The 25,821-nt window shown below is 38.9% G+C and overlaps 1 long non-coding RNA gene across 1 annotated transcript in view; it reads right to left on the reverse strand.

The window, feature by feature from the left end:
- Window positions 1-25,319, reverse strand: part of LOC128315569 (uncharacterized) — a 122,792-nt gene extending 97,473 nt beyond the window's left edge. Inside the window, exon 1 of the long non-coding RNA XR_008298444.1 lies at window positions 24,970-25,319. This is a non-coding gene — a long non-coding RNA (uncharacterized LOC128315569). The remainder of the gene's footprint in view (window positions 1-24,969) is intronic.
- Window positions 25,320-25,821: the final 502 nt, after the last annotated feature.

A 25,821-nucleotide genomic window follows, 5' to 3' on the forward strand; every position in this document is an offset into this window, starting at 1 on the left:
AAAATAAAGACGTTGCATAAGAAGATGGAAATGTGGGCATCAGAAGAAAGCAGGTAATTATATTCCTGATTCTTCATTTTAATACATGTCTTATATTTTCTAGCTAAGAGCTAACCAAATTCAATACCTAATGAATTTGTAGAACATGAAAACTTGTATGTACAAAGGGAATAAAGAAACCTGTTTAGTGGAAACACTAATAATATGTTCTTCTATGTTTCTGTTTGAGTTTTGGCTCTTACAAAACAGAAACATAGAAACAATTTTCCAATTCTGAACTTTTACAGAGGATGTCACAAAATTCACCTATAGAAAAGATTCATCACAAGAAAGTGTGGGGAATAAACACTGCTCCTGGACAGGAGCGGCCCACAAAGCAAACGGGCTCTGAAATGAGGCAGCATGCTGGAGAGCAATTACTAAGGAAATGGATGTTCCTGTCATTGCAAGAAAGAAAGGAAATGCTAATGTTTTTCCTCTGAACTAACATTTTCTTTCCAAGATCACAAAGTTGTGCCTAGTTAGCATAGTTGGTTTTATCACATATTTTATATATATATATATATATATATTTTTTTTTTTTTTTTTTTAAATAGGAAGATCATGTGCTTTTTAGAAAGTAAAAGTCAACATAAAGAATTGGGTGAAAAATTCTCCATTCTTTAATAAAATTTGTGGCACATAATTTTTAAATCTGTTTTTAAAACTCAAAGGCATTTCTAGATATGAGATATATAATTGGTGGTGGCCTTTCTTTACCCAGTGAGATCATTGATATTTTTAAAGAAATACTGAAATTCCTGCATTTTGAGGTGGTATAGGCTTATTGGTCTATTTATTAGGCTTCTTTTTCCTAATATTGACAGCTCTCCCCACTTAACTATAGTTTTGTTTTTTATTGTGTAAAATACATATAGCATAAAATATATCATTTTAACCATTTTTAAGTGTCAAGTTCAGTGACATTAAGTGCATTTGCATTGTTCTGCAGCTATCACCACCATCCATCTCCAGAACTTTTTCATTTCCTCCAACCAAAACTCTATCTCCATTAAACACTAACTCCCCATTCCTCCTTCCCCCAGCCCCTGGCAACCACAATTTTGCTTCCTGCCTCTATGAATTTGACTATGCTAGGTACTTCAAAGTGGAATCATACTATATTGCTCTTTTTGTGACTGGGTTATTCACTTAGCATAATGTCTTCAAGGTTCATTGGTGTTGTAGTATATATCAAAATGTCCTTCCTTTTTAAGGCCAAATAATATTCCATTATGTGGATATACCACATTTTGTTTATCCATTCATGCAATAATGTACCCTTGGGTTGTTTCCACCTTTTGGCTACTGTGAATAACGCCGATGGATGTACAATGTGTAATAATGCCAGATGTACAAATAAATATTCACCTTTCTGCTTCCACTTCTTTCCAGAAATGAAATTCCTAGATCATATCATAGTTTATGTTTATTCTTTGATGAATAACTATACAGATTTCCACAGCAGCTGTACTATTTTACATTCCCACCAACGATTCAAAAGCATTCCAATTTCTCTACATCTTTGCCAACACTTGTCATTTTATGGTTTGGTTTTAATAGCCATCATAATTGGCATGAATTGCTTAATCTTATATTTGTTTTGAACAAGAGGAAGAATGCTATGCCAGAGCTAGATTAAGGGGTGGTCTTCAAGGGAAGCTAAAACATTGGGGGAATAAATTAAAAAGGTGACACCACATAACCTAATTTCTTCATGCCCCTACTTAATGTAAAACAGACCAGTTGTAAATTGGCTAGCATCTTGAGTTAAGAGCAGGGGGAAGTGGCACTAAAATTTCTCTGCTGAAATTGGGCAAGACATAGGCTACACACAAAGCTACGACACCAACTTTAGGACTCTCAATACTCAGTGTGACATTGGTTGAAGTCAATAGCTGCAGTTAATTAAAATTATGAAACCAAATAATATATTATATAAAACTATTTACTGGAAATTTATTGTAATTTATTGTATACACTAAATTTTAAAACTTTCACTACCCTTTGGTGGAAGTTTTCTGGTTTTCACACACACACACACACAAACTGCACAGATCCAGAGCTACAGAAATATAGAAAAAAAATTACATACATGAAAGCCAGAGAAAATAAGTTTTAGACACAAATGGGATTTGAAAATGACTTTATAACTGAGACCACAGAAGACATTATGTCAGAGTTCAGAAAGATGGCACACTTAAACTGGTAGAGCTTAATAGATGGGGTGTCTACAAAGTTGTGAGCAGGGTCCAGCAGAGCCAACAAGGGGATGGTGCCTTTCAGTGAGCCCTCAGCATTCCTAGACCTACAAGGGCAATGGAAGAGAGTAGTTTCCAGGGAGAGATGAAGCCCATCCAGCAGCAATCCAGCAGGGAGGGACCTAGGGAAATATACACCCCAAATCTTTCCTCTTGGCCTCCCATCACCAGCTGATATTTCCAATTGTCTGAATCTATTGGGAAGCCAGAGGACAAAGGAGCCCATGAATGCAGGCCAACAGCCTCGTGGAGCAAAGAGCAAGGTGAAGAGTGGTGTGTGGAAATGGAAGAGGAAATGTAGCATATCCAGCAGAGTAGCCTTTATGTTCAGAAACTGTGTGATTAACACCATCCAGTTATGAGTAACTGAAATACTGAGAAGAAATACTACTCAAAATATATATCTTAAAATATACATTTAAGGGACATATTTACATAAAGTGACTATATGTGAAATATGTTTTATATTCACTGACCTACTGAATCTTACATTTTAAACATAAAGAGATACATAACTTTAACTAATTAAAATCAATTTTTCCTTCCTTCAGTAAACCAATGCAAAGCCAACCAACACTAAAAAAAGATATCATTTAGAAGGAGTGCCAATTGTAATTCGGCCTCCAGTTCACATCTGCCAAAATCTAGTTCTGATTGGGACCTAAAATAACTGGATGGCCTTCCCAGTGTGCATTGTTTTGACACCTTTGATGGGGTGAGGTGAAAATTTCTTTTTTTTTTAATTTCTTTTTTTACATTTACTTATTTTTGAGAGACAGCGAGAGACAGAGTACAAGTCGGGGAGGGACAGAGATAGAAGGAGACACAGAATCCAAAGCAGGCTCCAGGCTCTGAGCTGTCAGCACAGAGCCCAATGTGGGGCTCCAACTCATGAACTGTGAGATCATGACCTGAGCTGAAGTCGGACGCTTAACCGACTGAGCCACCCCGGCGCCCCTTGAATATTTCTTATAAATGTTTGTGATCAGTAATTCCATTTTGATTGATAGGCCACAAAGATTTTTAAATTTTTTTTTAATTTTTTTTCAACGTTTATTTATTTTTGGGACAGAGAGAGACAGAGCATGAACGGGGGAGGGGCAGAGAGAGAGGGAGACACAGAATCGGAAACAGGCTCCAGGCTCTGAGCCATCCGCCCAGAGCCTGACGCGGGGCTCGAACTCACGGACCGCGAGATCGTGACCTGGCTGAAGTCGGACGCTTAACCGACTGCGCCACCCAGGCGCCCCAAGATTTTTAAATTATTAATAATTATTAAACTATTTAGTATATTTTCATCTTAGACAAATTTTCATCTCTAGGCATTTAATTTGGGTCTTTTTTTATATCTTGTATGTTGTACTTAACATTTTAAACACATGGAATATAAATACTTAAGTGCTTAATGTGTTTGTTGGCTAATTCTAACATCTGTGTCAAGTCTGGTTTGGTTTATATTGATTATTCACCTCAAACTGTGTTATATATTAAAAAATGTATACCACTACTTCTCTGCATGCTGATAATTTTTAGTTGGATGCCAGCAATTGTGAATTTTACCTTGTTGGGTGCTGAACATTCTTATAGTCCTATAAGTATTCCTGAGTTTTTTCTGGGATGTGACTCATTTACTTGGAAACAGCTCTACCCATTCAGACCTTGCTTTTCCTCTTCGTTAAGGAAGACCAGAACAGCTTTTAATTTAGCTCCAGTTTTGCCCCCTAGTGAGGAAAAAACCTTCCTGAGTACTTTACCCAATATCCTCTGATTTTTGAAGTTTTTTACTCTGGCTGGTGGGAAAAGGAATTATTCGTGGCCCTGTGTAACCTCCAAGGGTTATGTCCTTGATTCCTTTCAGGTGTTTCTTTCCCCAGCCTTGAGTGGTTTCTTCATAGGTGTGTGCTGATCAGTCCTCAGCAGATGGCTAGAAAGGGCCCTCTGCAGCTCTCCAGTACCCTGCAAACACTAGTCACCTTGGCCTCCCCGGAGTCCCAGCTCCATCTCCTTGACTCAGAGATGCTGCCAGGTTCCACTTGGGTCCCCCTGGCCCAGACGGTGGCCTGGAAACTGTCTCCTGGAGGAGACAGGGGAAATCATGCCCCGGTTGTTTCCTGTCTCCTTGTGATTACTGTTCATTATTCGATGTCCATTGTCTTCAAAACTATTGTTTCATACTTTTTCCCAGCTTTTTAGTTGTTTTAGGTGTGACAGTAAATCTAGCCGCTGTTACCTCATCTTGGTCAGAGGTGGAAGTCCTTGCTACTGTTAAACACTCATTTAAAGCAGTTTTATTTTTGGTTTAAAAGTTTGTCAAAAAAATAATTATCAGGGTGACTGGGTGTCTCAACTGGTTAAGCATCTGACTCTTGATTTTGGCTCAGGTCATGATCTCACAGTTTGTGACATTGAGCCCCGTGTCAGGCTCTGTGCTGACAGCATGGAGCCTGCTTGGGATTCTGTCTCCCTCTCTCTCTCCACCCCTCCCCAATGCACCCTCACTCTCTCTCTCTCTCAAAATAAATAAATTAATTTAAAAAAATTATTTAAAAAAACTATCAACAGTCTTTCAAGTTTCATATATTCAAAATATAATACAATTAATGTTCCCACTTGTATTTAAAATACAGAAAACAAGTACCAGTAACCATTATTATTTAATTTCATTTTTATATAAATATCAAATGTGACTTGATAAGTACAAGAAAATTATACTTACCCATTCCCAATATTTTTAAATGTTCCATTAAATTGTATTTCAAACCCAGTGGAAATAATAAGGGCGATGTGTCAGAATTTTGAAACCGGTGTCTCTGGGTCCTGGGAACCCAGTGGAAATTATAAGGGCGATGTGTCAGAATTCTGAAACTGGTGTCTCCGGGTGCTGGTGCTTTGAGCACAACCTTCACCATAGCAATGCCACTTTCATTTATCTCGCAGGTAAGATACCATTGGTTTTGGATGCCTGCTTCCACCACAAGTAAAAATTAGAACTCTCATAGTCTCTTTCAAGACTGTTAGAGCTGCTTGCTACAACTGTAAGCAAAGAACAGCTTCAAAACAATGTCAGTTCACCAGCAATTGAAACATCCCATGTATCTTCTCTTCCCTAAGATTCCAGTGTGTTCTTGGACTTAGAAAATTCATATGTGTTCTGTCCCTGGTAAATTCCACCTGTGTTTAATGATAATATGATATTCAAGAATAAAAGATGTTTATGCAAACACTGGTTCTTACCGGTACTTAACTACCTGTTCTTTTCAGTAAACATAGGATGCGCTGTATGGATATCAGAACTGCATCTATAGGTAGCATCTATAACCAAAATGCTACAAGAGTTTCCTCCTCACTGGAGCAAACCAGGCACTCTGGACACATGACATATGTTCTGCTTCCACACTCCATCTGTCCCCCCTACTCCCAGAGCCTCTCCAAGGACTTCCCAGTCTCCAGAGATCTGAGCTGGCACATCCCCTCTCCCTGCTGAATGGGCTCATGCCTGTTTGTCCCCTTCCTATCCTCCTCTTCCCTCCCTTCAATACTATTGTCGAATAGAGGATTTTCAAAATCCTAGCCCAATACCTCACTCACCAACCTCTCCACAGGGCACTACCCACTACTGGAGTCAATTACTGTCCATGAGCAGTTAATCCCTCCAGAAGGTTTCAGTTTTCCATGATATATGCAGATTTTCCCTTCAGAAAGGAGCTCACCCGAATTCCATCCCACATTGGAAATAAATTCAGAAGCATGCAAGGGAGACCAGAACTCCAGGGTTGGGGAAGCACTGCTTTTTGCAACCCAGTTCATCAAACCAGGTCTCTTAAGGACAGAAGTTAGTCAGTGCTCAGTGATATCTGCTGCACTATGCTTTTTTTTCAAATAACACGGAGAACATTTTTTTAACTAATTTCTTTTAACATTTTTTAACTTAACTCTATGATAACTAATCATATATCCATCCTATTTTTTTACAGTAGGGCATTTTTTTTTGCAGTCATCAGAATTAATATTCTTCTTCTCTAATCTAGTCATGATAACAATTCCAATTTTAAATTGATCCTATCTGGCTTCTATTTGCCATGTTCACTGTTAACGTCTCATTAAACTTTTCACAAAAGATGCAAGAGCCTCCCATGTGTCTTGGTTTCCCACGGACATTTATGGCATGGCACACACCTCACCGCAGCTGGACTCGCCTCCCAGTTGATAAATGGTTCATGAGTGGAGCCAAGATGGTTTCCAGTCAGCCTGGCCTCAGAGTTTCCACGCCCACATCCTACCTGTGTAGTAGATACGCTGCCCTTGCTGTTTCTGTGTATGCAATTGGTATCTGCTAACTAAACTGAAAGGAGATACAGAAGTTTCTGTCATAAAGTAATATGCAGAATTAGACAATATGCAGAAATTTATCAAAGCAATAGGTAGAAATGTGTAACATGTATAACATGCTGGTTTTTTAGGATGCTAGAAAATAATGCTTTAATACTTAAGGAAGGGGAGTGGGTAACTTTGAGAATATTTCTATTTTTTAATGTTTTATTTATTTATTTTGAGAGAGAGAGAGAGAGGGAGTTTGAGTAGGAAAGGGGCAGAGAGAGTGGGAGAGAGATAGAATCCCAAGCAGGCTCCACACTGCCAGCACAGAGCCTGACATGGGGCTGGATGCCATGGACCGTGAGATCACGACCTGAGCCAAGATCAAGATTTGGATGCTTAACCAACTGAGCCACCCAGGTGCTCTGAGAATATTTCTATTATGATGATGTATAAACTCAAGACACTTTCTGGAAAAAATATGACAAGGTACCTTAATGAATATTGAGCTTTTTACTATGTGCTTTTCTGAAACTGTGATTCATCTATAAAGCATTATTCTGTGAATATAAATTTTTATCCTCAGCATATATGAAGACTCTTCAAATGTACCCAACTCTGCTCAAATGGTTTAAATGTAGTTTTTTAATATGCAAGTAGCTCTGCCTAAATGATTTCTATGTGATAAATGTTTCAGATCTCAAAAAGCCATTAGTAAAAATAACTTGTCGACATTGTGATTGATACTAACAGTCTCTTCCATAAATAATTAAATTATATTATTAAAGCTAAAACCACATATCTGATTGTTATGGGTTATATTGGCAAAGCTGCCCATAGTGCCTAGAATACAATAGGTGGCCTGTAACTTCAGCACAGCCCCTCCAGACCACAGACAGATAGTGTGACCACAGAGTGGCTGGGGGCCATGTGGACACTCTCCGACCTCCACAGTTGATATTTGGCTCTGATTCTGATCCATCCCCTTAGCTCCTCCATTCCCACAGCGGCTCTTTCTCTGTCACCAGCCACTGGTATTACCAGGATGCCCTTCTTAAGTCTACAGTATATTGGAGTCAATGCATGTTTCTGATACAAATAGGTTTTAAGAAACAGTAACATAATTAATTCAGATTATCTAGGGCAGCAATGGCCCTTTGGGGCCACTCTTTTCCCATTTCATATTATTTTAGCTCAGCACAGAGGAACCCCACTCCACAGCCCTGTAGGACCAAAGGAGTTCTCCCTCCATCCCTCTCATCCACTCCCTCACTGCCCTCCCCTTTCCTTACCTGCCTCATGTCTTCCCGAAGAAATCACACTATTCGTTGTGCCCCAGACCTGAATTGTAACGTCATCAATGAAGAATTTCCAACAGAAACATTCATTTGCCATCATATAAAATGGTGTGAACATTTCTGGATGTTTTTCCACAGTGCTGACTGCCATCTTGGGTTTCTACTCTTTATTCAAGGGCGCCTTCTAACAGAGTAATAGGTGAGTAGATCAGGAAGACCTTTGAGAACACATTAGGACACAACCAGCCCTTCACAAAAAAGATTCAGGACCTCTTTGCTTGACTGAAAAATAATTATGGATTTTTAAAAATTCTCCTAAGTTTCAGAATCCTCATTATATGGATGCATATTTCACAAATTCTCTTGGTTGGATATTTTTTGGTTATAAAAATAAGTACCCAGGATATTTTAAATCATCTTTTTAATGATATATTAACTTTTTCCCCCCACACCAAAATGAGGTAGGAATCTACTCTTCCTGAAAATTAAAATGTAAAAGAATGATATTGTCATATTAATAAAAATCCCATTGATAAGCCCTCAGACATCCCACAGCATTTTATGGTATCCAGGTCCAATTTAGATGTATTTGTGCAATGTGACCTGAGACAAGATTGAACTGGCACCAGACATTTATGAATGGTTTGAAGTCTCAAAGGTTATTCCTAAGACTTTTTGTTCAAAAAAATACAAGCATCCACTAATCCCACCTGTTGGGCAGAGCTGACACACCTCTGCTCTGGTAGGAAACTTTCTTCATATCTGTGAAATTTCATAAATGGGAAGTTTTAAGTCTAGGAGATTCCTTAATAAAGAGAAAGTATTCTATATTGCCTACTGCCATCATCAAATCTGAGATCATCAGAGAAATCCAATCATCAGTATTCTGTGGACTAACCTGACTTTTAAAACCTCAATATGAATAGAAACAGAGTTTCAGACTGAATGTCCTTTCACATTTGGTCTTTTTTGAAAAGTAACCACTGACACCACCACCTTGTTTCTGAATTTACTCCCAAACAGAGCCCCAAATGAAGTTAGGAGTCACAGAAAGAGTTGAAGGATTTTCAGCTATCTTTTGTTTCACAGATGTGTAAACTGAGGTTCAGGGAAACAAGGCTCTGGTGCCAGTCATCCAGGACGTGGGTTGTGGGACTCTCAGCCCAGGCCTCCTACAGTGGTGAGGTCCTTTTCCAATCATGTTAGAGTAACAGGGAGAGTTGAGAAATTCAAAGTGCTTTTTCTAGCTTGTTACCTACAACTTTGATTAATCTAAATAATAGTACTAAAGTCTGGTACACAAAGGCTTTCACTTCAGTTATTTTAGAAATCAAAATAAATGGTAGGAGTATTAAAAGGAAGATCCAGACTAAGAGGTATTTTTCAGCTCCATTCTAAAGGCAAGATCTGAGCATTTGAGATTCTAGATTCCCAATCTACTTTCTTCTGCGTGGCATTAGGAAATAACATTTCCCAATGACATTTCATCTGACGATTACAAGCCCTCCTCTCCCAGGTTTCTCAACTACAAGTTATGGTATAAATCCTCTGTGGTATAAGAGAGCTGAACTAAAGACTACTGCATTAAACCTGTTCCCATTAATTTCTGGTCTGCCTCAACTCCATGTGTGAGTAACAACAAAAAGAAAGTCCAGGAGGTTGAAAGAGAGATACAGCTAAACAGTCACATTATTTGGCTTTCCTTTATTGTCATGGTTTATGGAAAATGTAGCTGTCTTAAATCTTATATGTGCCTCTTTTTACAACTAAAGTGTTCCTTCACTTAATAGTCCACTTTCCTATGCTTCCTGGTTCTTTATTCTTTGTCTCCTTTTACGACAACATACCCCAGAGGAGAACGGTCAAGAATGTCCTAGAGGAAAATGGTCAAGAATTCCCTAGAGTTGAAGTGAGATCAGCCACAAGCCATTCTGAATCCTCCATCACAGGCTCAAGAAAGAGAAGAGAAACTACCCAAAAAGATGGAAGGAGGAGGGAGTGTAAGAAGCTCTTATGTATATTTGGTGTGATGGGTCCAATGGGTGGCACCTTCTGACTTTCTCAAGGCAGATGACAGAGTCTAAGTGGTGCCCATCTAGTAGGCTGAGCAAAGCATCAAGGCAGTAGCTGTACTGTAAGCTTTCTGAAGCAGTAGCTGTGCTAAGACAAGCTTGTAGCAGTCTCATGGCTCCTAATAGTCGGATGATTTGGCAGTTAGGGTCCAAATTCTAGCCAGTGGCTGGGCAAAGAAGACACTTCCAGTCCAGGAGTGAGAACCAACCAGATATAAGGCAGAATCAGACTTGGGTCTGGGCCTTAGAAAATCCCAGGGACACCATTCAGATTATATTCTATGCATCTGAGCTCACACAAGCCACACTCAACCTAATGAAGAATAAAAGACCAAGAAGCTGGACAAGAAGAGAAGACCATGACATGGTCTGATTTCTGTTTGAAAATATCACTCTGTTTAGAGTATAAAGAATGTAGCTATTAGGAATCTTTGTAAGAGACCCAAAAATAGCTTAGAGAGCATGGGTTAGTTCATGTTGCTGAAAAGTTCAGAAGAAGAAAGGGCTTTAGGCATGGATTTTTCTCCATTTCTCTGAGATTCTGATAGCTCTGCTTCCTACTGTGGTAGCTTCATCCTCGGGCTGACTGTGCAAGCTGGCCACCAGTCTGCATGCTACCTCATGCTATCTCCTCCACATCCGGGAGGAAAGAACAGGATGCCTTTATCAACTATTTGACAAATGCCCTAAGTTTTATACGAATTGGACCATTTTGAACCAGTCTTTTGGCCAGATAGATGTCAGGGGCTGATTGGATTTGTCCTAGACGGTCCAAACATGAAAAGAGGTGGCTAGATTATCTTTTTTTGAACGTTTATTTTTGAGAGAGAGAGACAGCAAGCAGGGGACGGGCAGAGAGAGAGGGACACAGAAGATCTGAAGTGGGGTCTGTGCTGACAGTAGAGAGCCCAACGTGGGGGCTTGAACTCATAAGCTCTGAGATCATAACCTGAGCTGAAGTCTGACACTGAACCCACTGAGCCACCCAGATGCCTGGAAGTGAATAGATTCTGAAGATGGAGTCAAGAGGACTCATAGCTAGATTAGGACTGGGGGGTGGGGGGTCGTGCAGTAAATGTTTAAGTATGAAAAACAGGTTAGAAAGCACTGCTCCAACTTCTGCTCCTAGTTTGTCTCCAGGCAAAGATGATCAGAAGAGTTGGATCCTGAATGAATTCATTACAGTTGCATGTGCCAGGCTTTGTGTTAGGACTTACATATATTGCCTCATTAATTCAAAGATAAGTATTATCCCCATTCTCAAAATGAAGAAATCCAGGTTATGTGGGCTGGAGATTTGGAGTGAAGGACACTACAATTTCTGAAAGGCCACTATGTGCTGCTTCACACCTTCTGTGTTACATAATGGTCATAACAATGCTAAGATTGTCACATGAATAAGAAAAATGAGACTCTGAAGTATTCAGTACTGGGGACATGGTCATATACCAAATTAGGGGAAGAGTCAGGACTCTAGGCCTGGTTTTTGTTGTCTGGATTCCTAGTCTTTGCGCCACACCATGATGTCTTTCTGGGCAGGGATGCCCACCACAGACTCAGGTGGGGAAATGCTAAGCTGAGCTTTGGCGGATGGAGAGAGAGGGAGAAGGTGCCTCTCAGACGCCATCAGCATAATCTTCTTTCCTGACTTTAAAGAAAGGTCCCAAGACTTTCTTGAGAGATCTTCCCATTCCCACAAATATACTATCATCCTTCATCACCCCACCACTCCTTTCTGCTCACCCCGACTCTCCACAGCAGTCTCTGCTTGAATATGGACACTCCTGATTACCATAATCTCCATGCCTGCACAGGGTCATGTACATATGGGAGGGGGGAGTGTAAAAGTATTAATATATGTTGTAGCTTTTCCATATACATTCCTTCTCCCAATGGATCTTTCAGCAATTCTGAGAGATAAACAGAGTGATCTTTTTATTCTTTCTCTGCTTATGAAGAAACTAAATCTCAGAGAGGTGAAGGGACTGATCCAATGCTATTTGGTGCCAAAAATGATACATATTTTCTAAATGCAGGTAAATGTATGCTACTAGGGAGACTTCCATGCAAACAAAGAAATTGGGTTATTTTTATTTTTTCCATCCTCTAACAACAGCGGAATGGGTTAGGTAGTTGTTTCATGAGCAATATTATAGAGAAGGGTGAGCATATAAGTGGCATTATAATTATCATAAAAACCCTCTAAAGACCCCCAGCTTTCCCATCTGCAGATGACACTGGAGAAGGCAGCACTTGGAGGTGGATGGCTCTGAATGCTAATGTAGTTATTGTTTTCTCCCGTGTACATCCCAGGACCCACTGCCCTGTGCGGAGGTGCTGGGGAGGCTGTGTGAGCCACACACTCCCGCTGTCTTTCAAGGGCAGATTTAAGGCCATGTTATTCTCCACAGGGCTGGCACTGCTCTCTTCTCACCCTGCAGGGCCCCACACTGTCATCTGTCAAGAGCATCCTCCAAATTTCAATGCAGATGAAATTCACCCAGACCATGTGTGACAGCAATTTGAAAATAGCAATACGCATGGAACAAATTTGAGTTCATTCGGGGAAAAGGCACTTATGGAGCACCTACCATCTTCTACACAAGATGCTGAAAGATGATTGATTTAAGGCCACAGATAATGATGCACTTAAAATAAAATTTAATATCCCCAAAAGACAGTACGTGTATATGTGTGTGCGTGCGTGCGTGTGTCTATGTGTGTGTGTATATATATATTTATGTGCGTGCGTGTGTCTATGTGTGTGTGTGTATATATATATTTATGTGTGTGTGTGTGTGTATTTCAAAATGTGTTAAATGGAAACATTTCCATCAGTGTGCTTCCCTTATTTACACTATTAGAAAATAATGCCTCCAAAGCAGGATCCACCTTTGCTATATTCTCTTTATTTTTTCTTGGCACCCAGTGCAGTAAAACCAAATAAATGCTATTCACTGATTCAGTACGAGTCAGTCTGTTCAAATGAAAGGAGAATTGATTTGGATGGATGCCTATGCCTCTCTCTTTCCTGCCTTCTTCCCCCCCCCCAAAAAAAATGCAGTGACCAAGAGTGACCAAAAGATGATATCATGCAGGAAAACTGAATGAAATTTAAAATACTTCTTTATCCCCATATTTGACTATTTATTCAGACAAATCATAATTAGCACGTGGTGACGTGCCATTTTATGCCAAATGTGCTCACAGTATAATGTTTGCTGCAAAGTGCTTTATATGTATAACTTGTAAAAAATTTCTTTTCAAATCTATTGTGCTTCAGAAATTACTTACTGGGAATTTTACCTGATATTTTTGAAAAGAATAAATTATCAACAAATTATAAATGATTACTTCTCCAGTGAAATAACTGAGTTTTTTTTTCCTTGACTATATGGGTAGGAGACCTGTCCTGTATGTTAGATGAAATCTCTTCACTTTGTGACTGGCATTTATGCCTAAAAGCCCAGTTCTCTAAAATATCCTCTAATAAAATGGACCTTAGCCACATGTTCTTAATTCACTTTACAACATTTTAAAAACTTAACAGTAGACAAATCCAGAATATAGAACATTCTCTAAGACTCTTAAAAAGTCAATAATGTAAAACATGAACAAAAGAAGGCAGTGGACTGTTCTAGATTAAAAGAGGTAAAAGGGACACAGACAAATGCAATTCATGAAGTATTATTAGATACAAGACTGGGGGGGGGAGGCCATACAATAAGACATTTTGGAAACAATTGGGAAATGTAAGTGTATTTTCCACAATAGGGTATTATTAATTTTCTTAGGTGGAAAAACATGTGTGTTCATTATATTAGACTTTCAACTTTTTTATAGATTTTAAAAACTTCAAAATAAAAAAAAATGAAGACAGAGAGATTCCAGGAGGGAGTATATGTGAAAAAGGAGGTGCTCCACCCAGTTGTCTGGGTCTCTACCAGGAGCACCGGAACAGGGTTTACCCAGGTATTAAATGTCCATATACTGCAAACAGGAAAAGTGTTGATGTCAAGCTTTGCTACCGCTTACCTTTCATTATTGGCAACACCACTGAATATTTCACAGGCCAAAAATGCTCATTCATTCATTTACCCACTCAACAAGCATGTACTATATATCCCCATGTTGCCTGCTCGAGATACAAGAATGAACAAGGAGCCAGTGTCTGCCTGCGGGCTGCTCAGAAAGATCTGTGTGTTGAGTGACCATAGAATTTACTCACAGTTGGGCCGCCTGGGTGGCCCAGTCAGTTAAGCGTCCGACTTCGGCTCAGGTCATGATCTCACAGTTCATGAGTTCAAGCCCTGCGTCAGGCTCTGCGCTGACAGCTCAGAGCCTGGATCCTGCTTCAGCTTCTGTGTGTGTGTCTCTCTCTCTGCCACTCCCTGACTCGTGCTTGCCCCTGTCTCTCAAGGGTGAATAAACATTAAAAAAAAATTTTTTTTTGAAGAATTTACTCAGTGAATTCTGTAAATTCTATAATTAAATAAAAAACTTTGTTACATTTACTATCTGAATGCTTTGAAAATGAAATAAACAGAACAGCTATTTGGAGTATATACTCATGTGTTTCATCATTTGCTTAGGTACCTCTGTCTTAATATGTCCCTAGTATTTCCCTGAAGAATGTATTTTTTATTTATTTTTTTTAAGTTTCTGTATTTTTTGAGAGAGAGAGAGCAAGCAGGGGAGGTACACAGAAAGAGGGACAGAGGAGCTGAAGCAGGCTCCTTAGTGACAGGAGGGTGCCCAATGTGGGGCTCGAACTCATGAACTACGAGATCATGACCTGAGCTGAGGTTGGATACTTCACCAACTGAGCCACCCATGCACCCCAAGAATGTATTTTTATTTATTTATTTTCAATGTTTATTTGTTTTTGAGAAACAGAGAGAGAGACAGAGCATGAGTGGGGGAAGGGCAGAGAGAGAGGGAGACAGAATCTGAAGTAGGCTCCAGGCTCTGAGCTGTCAACACAGAACCTGATGTGGGGCTCAAACTCAAGAACCACAAGATCATGACCTGAGCCAAAGTCGTATGCTTAACTGACTGAGCCACCCAGGCCCCCCTCTTTTACTTATTTTTATTTTTTCAATGTTTATTTAAGAATGTATTTTTAATATGATATTATTCTTAGCTTATTCATCAATTGTAATCTTCAGAAGTTTACTTTGGTTGTTAACACATTTGAAATTGTTGACACCTGAAACTGACACACGTTTATAATTTTCTCTAATAAAATACTCTCTCCATAAGTCCTGAGGTATACCTGGTAAATTCAGAGCTAATCATAGAGAATATTCCCAATTCCTATTTTTCTGCTCAAAATACACAAATAGTTTACTCCAAATATTGTAACAGGTACTGATTTTGCCTCCATTCAGAGTATATCCCAGGGTTCCTGGATGGCTCAGTTGGTTAAGCGTCTAACTCTTGATATCATTTCAGGTCATGATCTCATGGTTCATGAGTTCAAGCCCTACATCAGGCTCCGCACTGACAGCATGGACCCTGCTTGTGATTCTCTCTCTCCCTCTCTCTGCCCCTCCCCCTCTTGCATGTACGCTCTCTCTCTCTCAAGATAATAAACATATTTTTTTTAAACATTTTTTTTCAACGTTTTTTATTTATTTTTGGGACAGAGAGAGACAGAGCATGAACGGGGGAGGGGCAGAGAGAGAGGGAGACACAGAATCGGAAACAGGCTCCAGGCTCCGAGCCATCAGCCCAGAGCCTGACGCGGGGCTCGAACTCACGGACCGCGAGATCGTGACCTGGCTGAAGTCGGACGCTTAACCGACTGCGCCACCCAGGCGCCCCGATAATAAACATATTTTTAAAAAGAGTACATTTCATTGATAATTTCTGCAAGAGAAAAAACTTGTCAAAAAAGCTTCTATTTATTATTCTTTTGAATATTTTGCCAAATATACAAACATTGCAAAATCTAAGCTTTCTCAATATCTTTCAGTTCCATTTGATGATATAAACGTATCCAATTAAAAATAGGAGTTCCATCCATATATTCTTTCCTTAAGTCAAGATATTAAAAGCTGAACTATAAATTTCAAAATTTTGCACCTGTACATACTATTTGAGTTCTCTATAGTTTCTTCAGTTCCTCTGTGGTTTAGTAGAATTGAATTTCAATGCCTTCCATGTTATAGATTTTTTAAATGAACTTTCTCTTTTAGAATAATTTTAGATTTATAGAAAATTGCAAAAGTAGTGAAGTAGCTCCTATATACCCTTCACCCAATTTCCCCTATCACTAACATCTTGCATAACTATAGTGTATATTTTGTCACAACTAAGAAATTACATTGTCCTGTTACTGTCTTAGTTTGGACTGCTGTTAACATATGAACACAGACTGGGTACCTTAACATCAAACATTAATTTCTCATAGTTCTGGAGGCTAGAAGTCTGATTTCAGGGTGCCAGTATAATTGGGTTCTGGTGAGAACTCACTTCCCTTTGTATCCTCACATGGCAGAAAGAGCTGGCTAGTCTTCTGGCCTCTTCTAATAAGGACACTAATCCCATTCATAAGGGCTCCACTTTCATAACCTGATTACTACCCAAAGTCTCACCTCCAAATGCCATCATGTTGCAATTAGGGTTTCAACATATGGACTTTGCGGAAACAAACATTTATTCCATAACAATATGAAATAAACTCCATCTTTTATTCAGATTTCATTAGTTTTTCCCTAATGCCCTTTCTCTGTCCAGGATCTTATGTAGATTACTACATTACATTTAATCATTATGTCTCCTTAGTTGTTGCTGGTCTATAAGTGTCTCAGCCTATCTTTGGTTTTGATGACCTTGACCATTTTGAGTAGTCACAAGATATTTCATAAAATGTTCCTCAGTTTGGGTTCACTGATGTTTTTCTTATGATTACACTGGGATTATGGGTTTTAGGGAAGAATATCAAAGACAATGCCTTTTTCAACACATATATCAGAGGGCATGTGATATCAACATGACTTATCACTACTGGTGTTAATACTGATCACTTGCTTAAGGTGGTGTTTACCAGATTTCTCTGCTATAAAGTTACTAATTTTTTTTTTCCTTTCCATATATTATTCTTTGGATATGAGTCACTAGATGCAGTCCACACTCAAGGAGGACAGAATTGGGGGCACATGTCTGGCTCAGTCAGTAGATTATGCAGCTCTTGATCTCAAGATTGTGAGTTGAAGCCCCATGTTAGGCATAGAGATTACTTAAAAAAAAAAAAAAAAAAGGAAGATGGAATCAAGCTCTATTTCCTAGGAAGGAGCCTGGTACTTACATACATTATTTGGAATTCCTCTGTAAGAAATATTTTGTCTCTTTTTCTTCATTTGTTTATGCTCAAAAAAAAATATGTGTGTATATAAAATCAGCTATAAATCTGTATCATCAAACTACTTGTGAATATAGTATCCAAAAAGTCAGCTCTAGAACCATTTATTGAGCTGCAGTTATTCAAAAGAAAGCCTGCATCCAGTTCACAGATTTTTGCTTCTAAATAAGATTCTCCAAAAAATCAGTATATAGACAAATATATAGAAAATATACACTTTTAGTGTAAATAAGACTTTTAAGAAGCATGACTATAAAAGCAAAAAGACAGGGCATTAGCTTGAGGGGATCAAAGCAAAGTTTTAAGTTGTGGTTTAAAAACAGGAAATGAGGGGTACCTGGGTGGCTCAGTAGGTTAAACGGCTGATTCTTGATTTTGGCTCAAGTCATGATCTCACGATTTGTGAGTGTGAGCCCTGAGTCAGGCTCTACGCTGACAGTGTGGAACCTGATTGGTATTCTGTCTCTCCCTCTCTGTCTGCCCCTCCCCCACTCACATTCTCTCTTTTTTTTTTCCTCTCTCTCTCTCAAAATAAATAAGTAAACTTAAAAAAATAAAAATATGAAATGGGAAATAACATTTAAATTTTGATTAGAAACAGTAAATAGAGGGGTGCCTGAGTAGCTTAGTCGGCTAAGTGTCCAACTCTTGATTTTGGCTCAGGTCATGATCTCACAGTCATGATCAAGCCCCAAATCAGGCTCTGCACTGACAGCATGAAGCCTGCTTGAGATCCTCTCTCTCCCTTTCAATCTGCCCCTCCCTCACATGCACACACTCTCTCTTTTTCTCTTCTTTTTAATCAACATTAAAGAAAAAAAGGATCTTAATCCAGTCCCCATGAAGATAGAAGGACTTGAGGCCCAGGACATGTGGAAGGATGAGGCATAGGGAAGGGAAAGGAAGAGATTACATTATGATAGGAGGTAAAAAAGGTCAGCAGCAAGTAGTTATACTGACTGGAGCAGGAAGTTGAAGGAGTTACTTCCTGATCTTTTTTATTTTCTCTGTAAATCAGGAGATAGTTTTAGGGAACAGTTTAAAAAGCTACCAAGGAGAATAGGAGAGCCAACTAAGGGTGTGAAAAAAGACCACCAGACAGTGTGAGAGCCCAAGTGAAGAGAAAAGCCATTGTTTCTGTGTAATGGTCATAATCAGTGTATTCTGCTTATCTCAGGAAGCTCTCAACCTGTAAACATGGAGGATGTAGAGAATTGGGTTGATCCAGGCATGGGGTTCCTCCAGGTAGGTCCTATATTAGTAAAAGTTAAGCTGGGGCGCCTGGGTGGCTCAGTCGGTTAAGCCTCCGACTTCGGCTCAGGTCATGATCTCGCAGTCCGTGAGTTCGAGCCCCACGTCGGGCTCTGTGCTGACCGCTCAGAGCCTGGAGCCTGTTTCGGATTCTGTGTCTCCCTCTCTCTCTGACCCTCCCCCATTCATGCTCTGTCTCTCTCTGTCTCAAAAATAAATAAACGTTAAAAAAAATTTTTTTTAAGTTAAGCAGCTATGACAAAAAGACCTCAACTCACAGTGGCTTAAATAAAATAGAAGTTTATTTCTCTCTCACTTCATAGTCACAAGATGAAAAGTCCAAGTTGACCAGAAGACTTGGATCCAGGAATTTATTCATGGACCTGATTTTCTACATCACACCCCCATCTGTGTAGTCAAAGTTGGTTAGCTGGTTCATCTGTGTTCTACCTCATGGGGAAGAGAGAAGGGGAAGTCTAGAGCAAGGTATTTTCTTTTTCTTTTTTCTTTTTTTAAATTTTTTTAACATTTATTCATTATTGAGAGACAAAGAGAGAGACAGATCGTGAGCATGGGAGGGGCAGAAAGAGGAGGAGACACAGAATCTGAAGCAGGCTCCAGGCCCTGAGCTGTCAGCACAGAGCCTGATGCAGGGCTGGAACTCACAAACTGTGAGATCATGACCTAAGCCGAAGTCAGATGCTTAACTGACTGAGCCACCCAAGCGCCCCAAGGTATTTTCTTTTTAAAAGAGAGGTAGAATTGAAGAAATCACTTGCAGTCATGTTCATTGGTGACAACTTAGTCCTATAGTCACCCCAAGCTAAGGATGCTGGAAAATATAGAAAGGATAGGAATTGGCACGGGGGTGGTGGTGTGGATCTGCAACCTTCAGGGGTATCAAAAAGGACAATGGCTAATGGAGGGAAGGGTTGCTTGCTGGACCCTGGTGCCTGGATTGGATCAAGGAGTAATGAGAAGAACTCAAGAGACTGTGATCTGGATAGAACACAGCCTTTGTAGTAACAGTGAAAAGGAGACAGTAGGTGTTTGTGATCAGAGAGTAGTTTCACATCTCAGAGGTGGAGAAGTTCAGGGTTACAACTTGTTCTGGGATATGGCCCAGAAAGTGTGTGACTAATGTGGCATGGATGTAAGATGACCCTAGGACACTGCAGATATGTTCATTTTTCACCTTTCCAGGGGGGGTCACCTAACTATAGGCCTATCCTAATAATGTCATAAACTAGAGTAGGAAACTTATTAAGATGTTCACTACAGCCTTGTTTTCAATTAGCAAAGTTTACCCTAACCCATTAGATTGACTGGACACCTCTTATAGGTCCTAAACTTTGAATGGATAAAAAAGAAGTTAGGGGTAGCACATTGGTGTGTACCCTGACCTATTAGGTTGGCACTTAGTTGGCACTGCCACCACGTGCCCAGTTGTGAGAACTACACTTGGTGTTAGAATCATCCGTGAGGTATTTGTCTTTCCAAGACCCAGCTTTCAAGTTGTGGAGGTCTACCAACTCTCTAGGGAAATTCTTGTGTGACAGCTTTCCAGTGAAATGAGAAATATGTCAACCCATCAAGTGAGAATTGCATTAAAGGGGTAGCCTGATACAGGATCTATTCCAGCACGTTTACAATTTTCTGTTTGACGATTTGGGAAAAGGCTATTTTCAGAAAACTTGTACATGTGTGAAAAAACTCTAAAATATTGAAAAACAGAAAAAGTAAGAATGCTGATACCATCTTTATAGACAGAGCTGCATCTTCAGATGCTTGCAGATTTCTCAGTGCGGATGGGCACTGCAAGATGGCAGACGACATGGGTATTCACAAGTGTCATGAACACAGCCTGCTCTTCCACCTTTCACCTTCTCCTGTAGAATGAAGCTATTTGTACTCAATAATAAGGACACTGTGTACCTTTGAAGTGGCCATTTGGAAGACAAAGATGAAGCAAGTCAGAACTGAGAAGCACACAGTAAACCAGTGGACCCTCTCCAATCGCTCCTTGATTTAATTGTGGCTTTTGGAAGAACTAGGGCACAAGTGGAGACAGGAAGCTAAATAACTACCTTCATTTATTCAACAGATTCAACAATTAATTATTGAGGACAGGTAAGTGTTTGCTGAGTTCTGAATGATGGAGATAATCAACAAAAGAGGACCAAGTCCTCGTCCTCGCAGAGTTTATACTCCAGTGGGCTGAGCTAGGTATTATTACCCCTGTGTCACAGATAAAGAAGCTGAGGCTCAGAAATACTGTAGAGCAAGTAACTGACATAATGAGGTTTTAGGCACATGTCTGTTCTACAATAAAACCTGTGCTTGTATCGCTATGCTACAAGCAAATACCTCTGATCCATTTGTAAATCCCACAAATTCTACCATAATGGTCCTTACAGAGGCTTTCTGATACACACAGTATCCTTGATGCCTAAAATATCTCTTTAAACCTTACAAGAGTCAGACTTACCTAAGGGTCTACACATTCCTCTGTGACTGTCTTTTTATTATACTATTCATAGCATTATATTGAAACTAATCTATGTATGTGTCTGTCCCCTCACTGGATTATGAGCTCTTCAGTGCAGGAACTATGTCATATTTATCTTTATGCCCAACAATAAGCTCAGGCACTGGCAAGAGCAGGAACCAGTGGTAGAGAATTTACAAAGACTAGCATCTTTGAAGTGCCCATTGACTAGTACCCTCTGCCCCCCTCACCCCCATTACTAACCCAGACAGATTTCTTTTATTAATTCTTGTTGACCTGAACTTGTTTGATTTAGTCTGCAAAGAGGGAGTGTAGTTGCTAAAGGAAATAGAGCCAGACTAAGAAGCTCAACTTTGCAGGTAGATATATTTGTTATTTCCACAAGTACAATACCTCCAAATAGACTTAAAGACAAACACCTCAACTACCACTTGATAAAGTATGTTCTTATATTTAATCTATCTTAATAATAAGTTATACTTAACATTTGCTTACCTTGTAGAGTGGGTAACACAAGTTTATTCTATTTTATCCATGATGAAGTTGAAACTCAGAAACACTAAATGACTTTCCACACAGCATAAAATTTATAAAATGAGTCCTTAGACTTGATTCCAATTCATACTTAGACTCATACCCTGATCTGTCTTCCTTACCATGTTGTCCCTCTAATTTTTTAAAAATTATATTTAGTAAGACTGGTATGAAATGTTCCTCTAAATTTTAATGTCAATTCTGCTATAAACATGTTTTGTAATCCGGAATTTGTCAAATACCTCATGTCTCTTTTACTGTTTGGTGTAGTTACTTTTGCTCGGTACACAAGGATACCTTATACCTCTGAAACAAAGAGAGATGAAATTTGCCAGAATTGAGAAACAAATAGTAAGCCAGTGAATTCTCCTCAATTTCTGCTTTGGATTTCTGTGACTCTTTACTAAAACTGGGATAAGTTAAATCACTTTCTGAGTATCTGTGTTAGTAAAATGAAGAGTATTTATAAATTATTAAAACAATTCGAAAATATAAATGCAATAAATATAAAAAGGTGAGCTTTTAAACATTTCATAATTTCTCCTAAAAATGAACTCAGTATAGATTACAGCAATGGAATTAAGAATTGGATCTTTCTAGGACACCTGGGTAGTTCAGTCGGTTAAGCATCTGACTTTGGCTCAGGTCATGATTTCACAGTTCATGAGTGTGAGCCCTGCATCAGACTGTACTTTCAGCTCAGAGCCTGGAGCCTGCTTTGGATTCTGTGTCTTCCTCTCTCTCTGCCCCTCCCCTACTTGCAATGTCTCTCTTTCAAAAATAAATGAACATTAAAAAAATGTTTAAAGAATTGGATCTTTTTAAGAATAAAATCATTAACCAAAGACTGCAGAGGTATCACTCAATGGAGCACATGCAAAATAATCACTCCAATTTTCTAACCAAAGCTGGATGAGGTAGGGTTGCTCCTGCTGGTAATGGACTTACTAAGGTAGATCCCTTTGCCAAAGATCCTTTTGTATATCCGGACTCCTAACTTTTCCAATGAGCACATGTCTGCTAGTAGATTTATATATAACCAGTTGTAAATTTGCATGTTTATAACTCATAAGCAGTAACATACAACCAAATGGCCATCTTGCATACATTTGTACTGTGGGATGACATGATTTTTCTACCTGCTTCTCTGCTCATTTTCCAAAACCAAACTCAAACCACCACTGCTGAGTCTTTGAAGAGCGCTCCCACACAGTTAGTCATACTTCTTCTGTACTCTCAGAGAATGTGTGTGTGCGTGTTTGTGTGTGTGCTTTTGTGTGTATGTGTGTTCATGAAGCTCATGTGAAGGGGTTATGAAATGGTAAAACCTTAGAATTCTAAGCTACTGCCCCCAAGGAATATACTAATGATGCTCTACAGGAAGTACCGTGGTATCCACATTTCTTCTCTGTTTCTAGTTTACATACACCTAATCTTGAAGGCTAACACTACCATCCCTTCCCCATAGGATAAGTAGGACACATAGGTAGCTGTCCCAGACACTCACCACACTGCCATTAGACACTATTAATGATCACACTAGAACAAAGGCATTGACTGGAATTGTCCCAAGCAAACTGAAATATATAGGAAGTTGAGTAGTAAGTAGTATGCACTTCTTAGAGCATTTTGGAAGTCAATTATCCCCATAAACTCTGGACTCGAAGTGAAACTTGAACAAGTGAATTAGCTGAGACTGAAAATGAGGTCCTGGCATTTCTATCTCAGCCCAGGAAGGCTGGAGACCTGGCAGAGGGTTATTGAACCTGATGCAACAGGAGAAATATCAACTGGATTAGACCAGGGTCAGTTTGCTTTAAACTTGCTGGTCAGAGTTTTTCACAATTTCTTGAGGATAGAGTTGTATATTAACATCTACCCCCTCTTTCTATATTGTATGTGGTTTGTCTTGTACAGCTATGTTTAGGGTAACTGATTAGTGACAGTATGTGGTTATCATTCCAAAGATTAAAGGCAGTGATTCACAGTGAGTCTTTGTGGTTGTCCTTTTTGAAACTCAAATTAAAGCACCTCTTATGTTTTTTCAAATGACAAAAGTGTGGCTGAGTATTCTCTACCTCACTAACCAGTCAAAATTCTGATCCCTAAAATGAGCAAACTCATTACAGTAGACCTCTTTCAAGAATACCGAATTAACACGTTTTACTTCTGTCTGGAAATGCATATCATACCTCCATCTCACGCTGTTCTGTAATTATTGTTTATTTTTCAATAAGATTACAAATATCTACCTTCATTGGCAGGGATGATATCTTATTCATCTCCATACCCCCAGTGCCTAGAATAATTACTGGTGTGTGGTAGATGGGTTGGCTTGTTAGCTGAATTGCTGTTTGGCTGCTTGGTTGATTTTCTAGTTAGTTGCTTGGCTGGTTGGTTGATTTCCAACTAGTTGGTTAGCTGGTCAGTTGGTTAATTAGCTAATTAGTTGGTTGGTTGACTGGTTGGCTGGTCAGCTACATAGCAGATGAGTGGGTTGGTTGTGTGGGTGAATGGCAGGTTAGCTGATGTGTAGCTACCTAACTGGTTGTTTGATCAACTTTTGCAATTTTCTATTCAAAAATTTCCAAAAGTTTATATTGACGCAACTTTATTATACCACAAAATCCCAAGAAAAGCAAATTAAGGTTAAGTCACTAATTATAATCCCCTTAAGCAGCAAATTATAATCACTTCAAGATGTGAAATCCCCATTTTATCATTAGCCTATCCCCAGAAGTATTTCCCAGGAATTTCCAGCTGCACACAAGATATGATTGAGAGATTATTGAACAGAATATGGTCAAGTTCATCACTTGTCTTTCTACCCTTATAGACTAAGTTCTTCAAGTCTCTGATCATTTTGTCATTGGATATGGGTGTCTTTAAGCATGCCCTTAAAAAGTACCACTTAAATGTCTAAAGAAGAATAATGAAGCTTTACTAACACACTTCAGTTTATATAACACCTTACTATAGACCAACCAGCCATGGGCAAATATAGTAAAGAAAGAAGCTCACCTTAGAGAAGGAAAAGGCATAAAAGGTCAACTGACTTTTCACTTTGTTTTAAAACATTCTAGGTCATAGTGATTTATGGTTTCTAAAATAGCATACTTGAAAATCTATGACCATTCTTCAAAAAGTTGGAATAAAATAAACTATAAATCATTGCATGTACCTCATTGCCAATGATAAGTTTTGAACATAAGCACTCATGAGTGTTTGAAATGAATACTTATGCCAAAGCCTCTTAAAAAATATAAACAGATATTGACAATGGCACATAGTTACTGAAATAAATAAAAAGGGAGTTGTTACTTACATGTTTCCTGAAACCTGTGTTTTCTTTGGTGCTTGGCATTGTGGCTAGGCTTGAAAAAGAGCTCTCCTATACATGCTCCACATGTCTCAAAAATGAGAAGAAACAGGGATTAACCAGTATTTCAGGTAACTCATTCTCATTTTTGACTCAACCATAGCTTTAATAGTAACTTTAATAGTAAATATTAGATATATGGTTTGGGGGGAAAAAAACACAAATGGAAGTAATTAAAATTGATCAATTTAACTCATTGGTCATTTATTTAAAAATAAATGTTCTTATACTGATTATAAAATCATTCTGAAATATGGCTGGCAACAGCAGTGGAAAATAGCTTTTAATCATTTAGAAATTTGGAGCCATACAAGTCATTGATGTGAAATTCAGCAGCCATGACAAGGTAAATGGGAACTTACTAATAAGCAAAATTTTAGAGACTCTAATTGATTGGTAAGGCTTGAAGATCATTAACAATTGTTCTAAGAGTTCATTTCAGGTTTCTTAATAGCAACTTTAGGATTTATATAGATTACCCTTAATAATTTTAAAAAATTTTGAAGTGTATATTCTAAAGGATATTTTTATGATACAAAGGTACAGAAATGAAATGAGTTTGGGGAGTGCTAATTACTGCAGTCCTTCTCAGAGTCTTCAATATGCCAATGTGCATTATGACTCTTAAAAAGGGAGTGAGGAGTTATATAGCACACGTTGTGTCCCAAGCCCTTCTGACCACTACATCAATTACCTATTGCCGCAGTAATTCTGGATGGCAAACCATCCCAAATTCAGTAGGTTAAAACAATCATTTACTCTCACAGATCTACAGTTTGGCCAAAACAGCTCTGCTTC

The sequence above is a fragment of the Acinonyx jubatus genome, chromosome B2, assembly GCF_027475565.1.
Source record: "Acinonyx jubatus isolate Ajub_Pintada_27869175 chromosome B2, VMU_Ajub_asm_v1.0, whole genome shotgun sequence".
Taxonomy (NCBI): Eukaryota; Metazoa; Chordata; class Mammalia; order Carnivora; family Felidae; genus Acinonyx; species Acinonyx jubatus.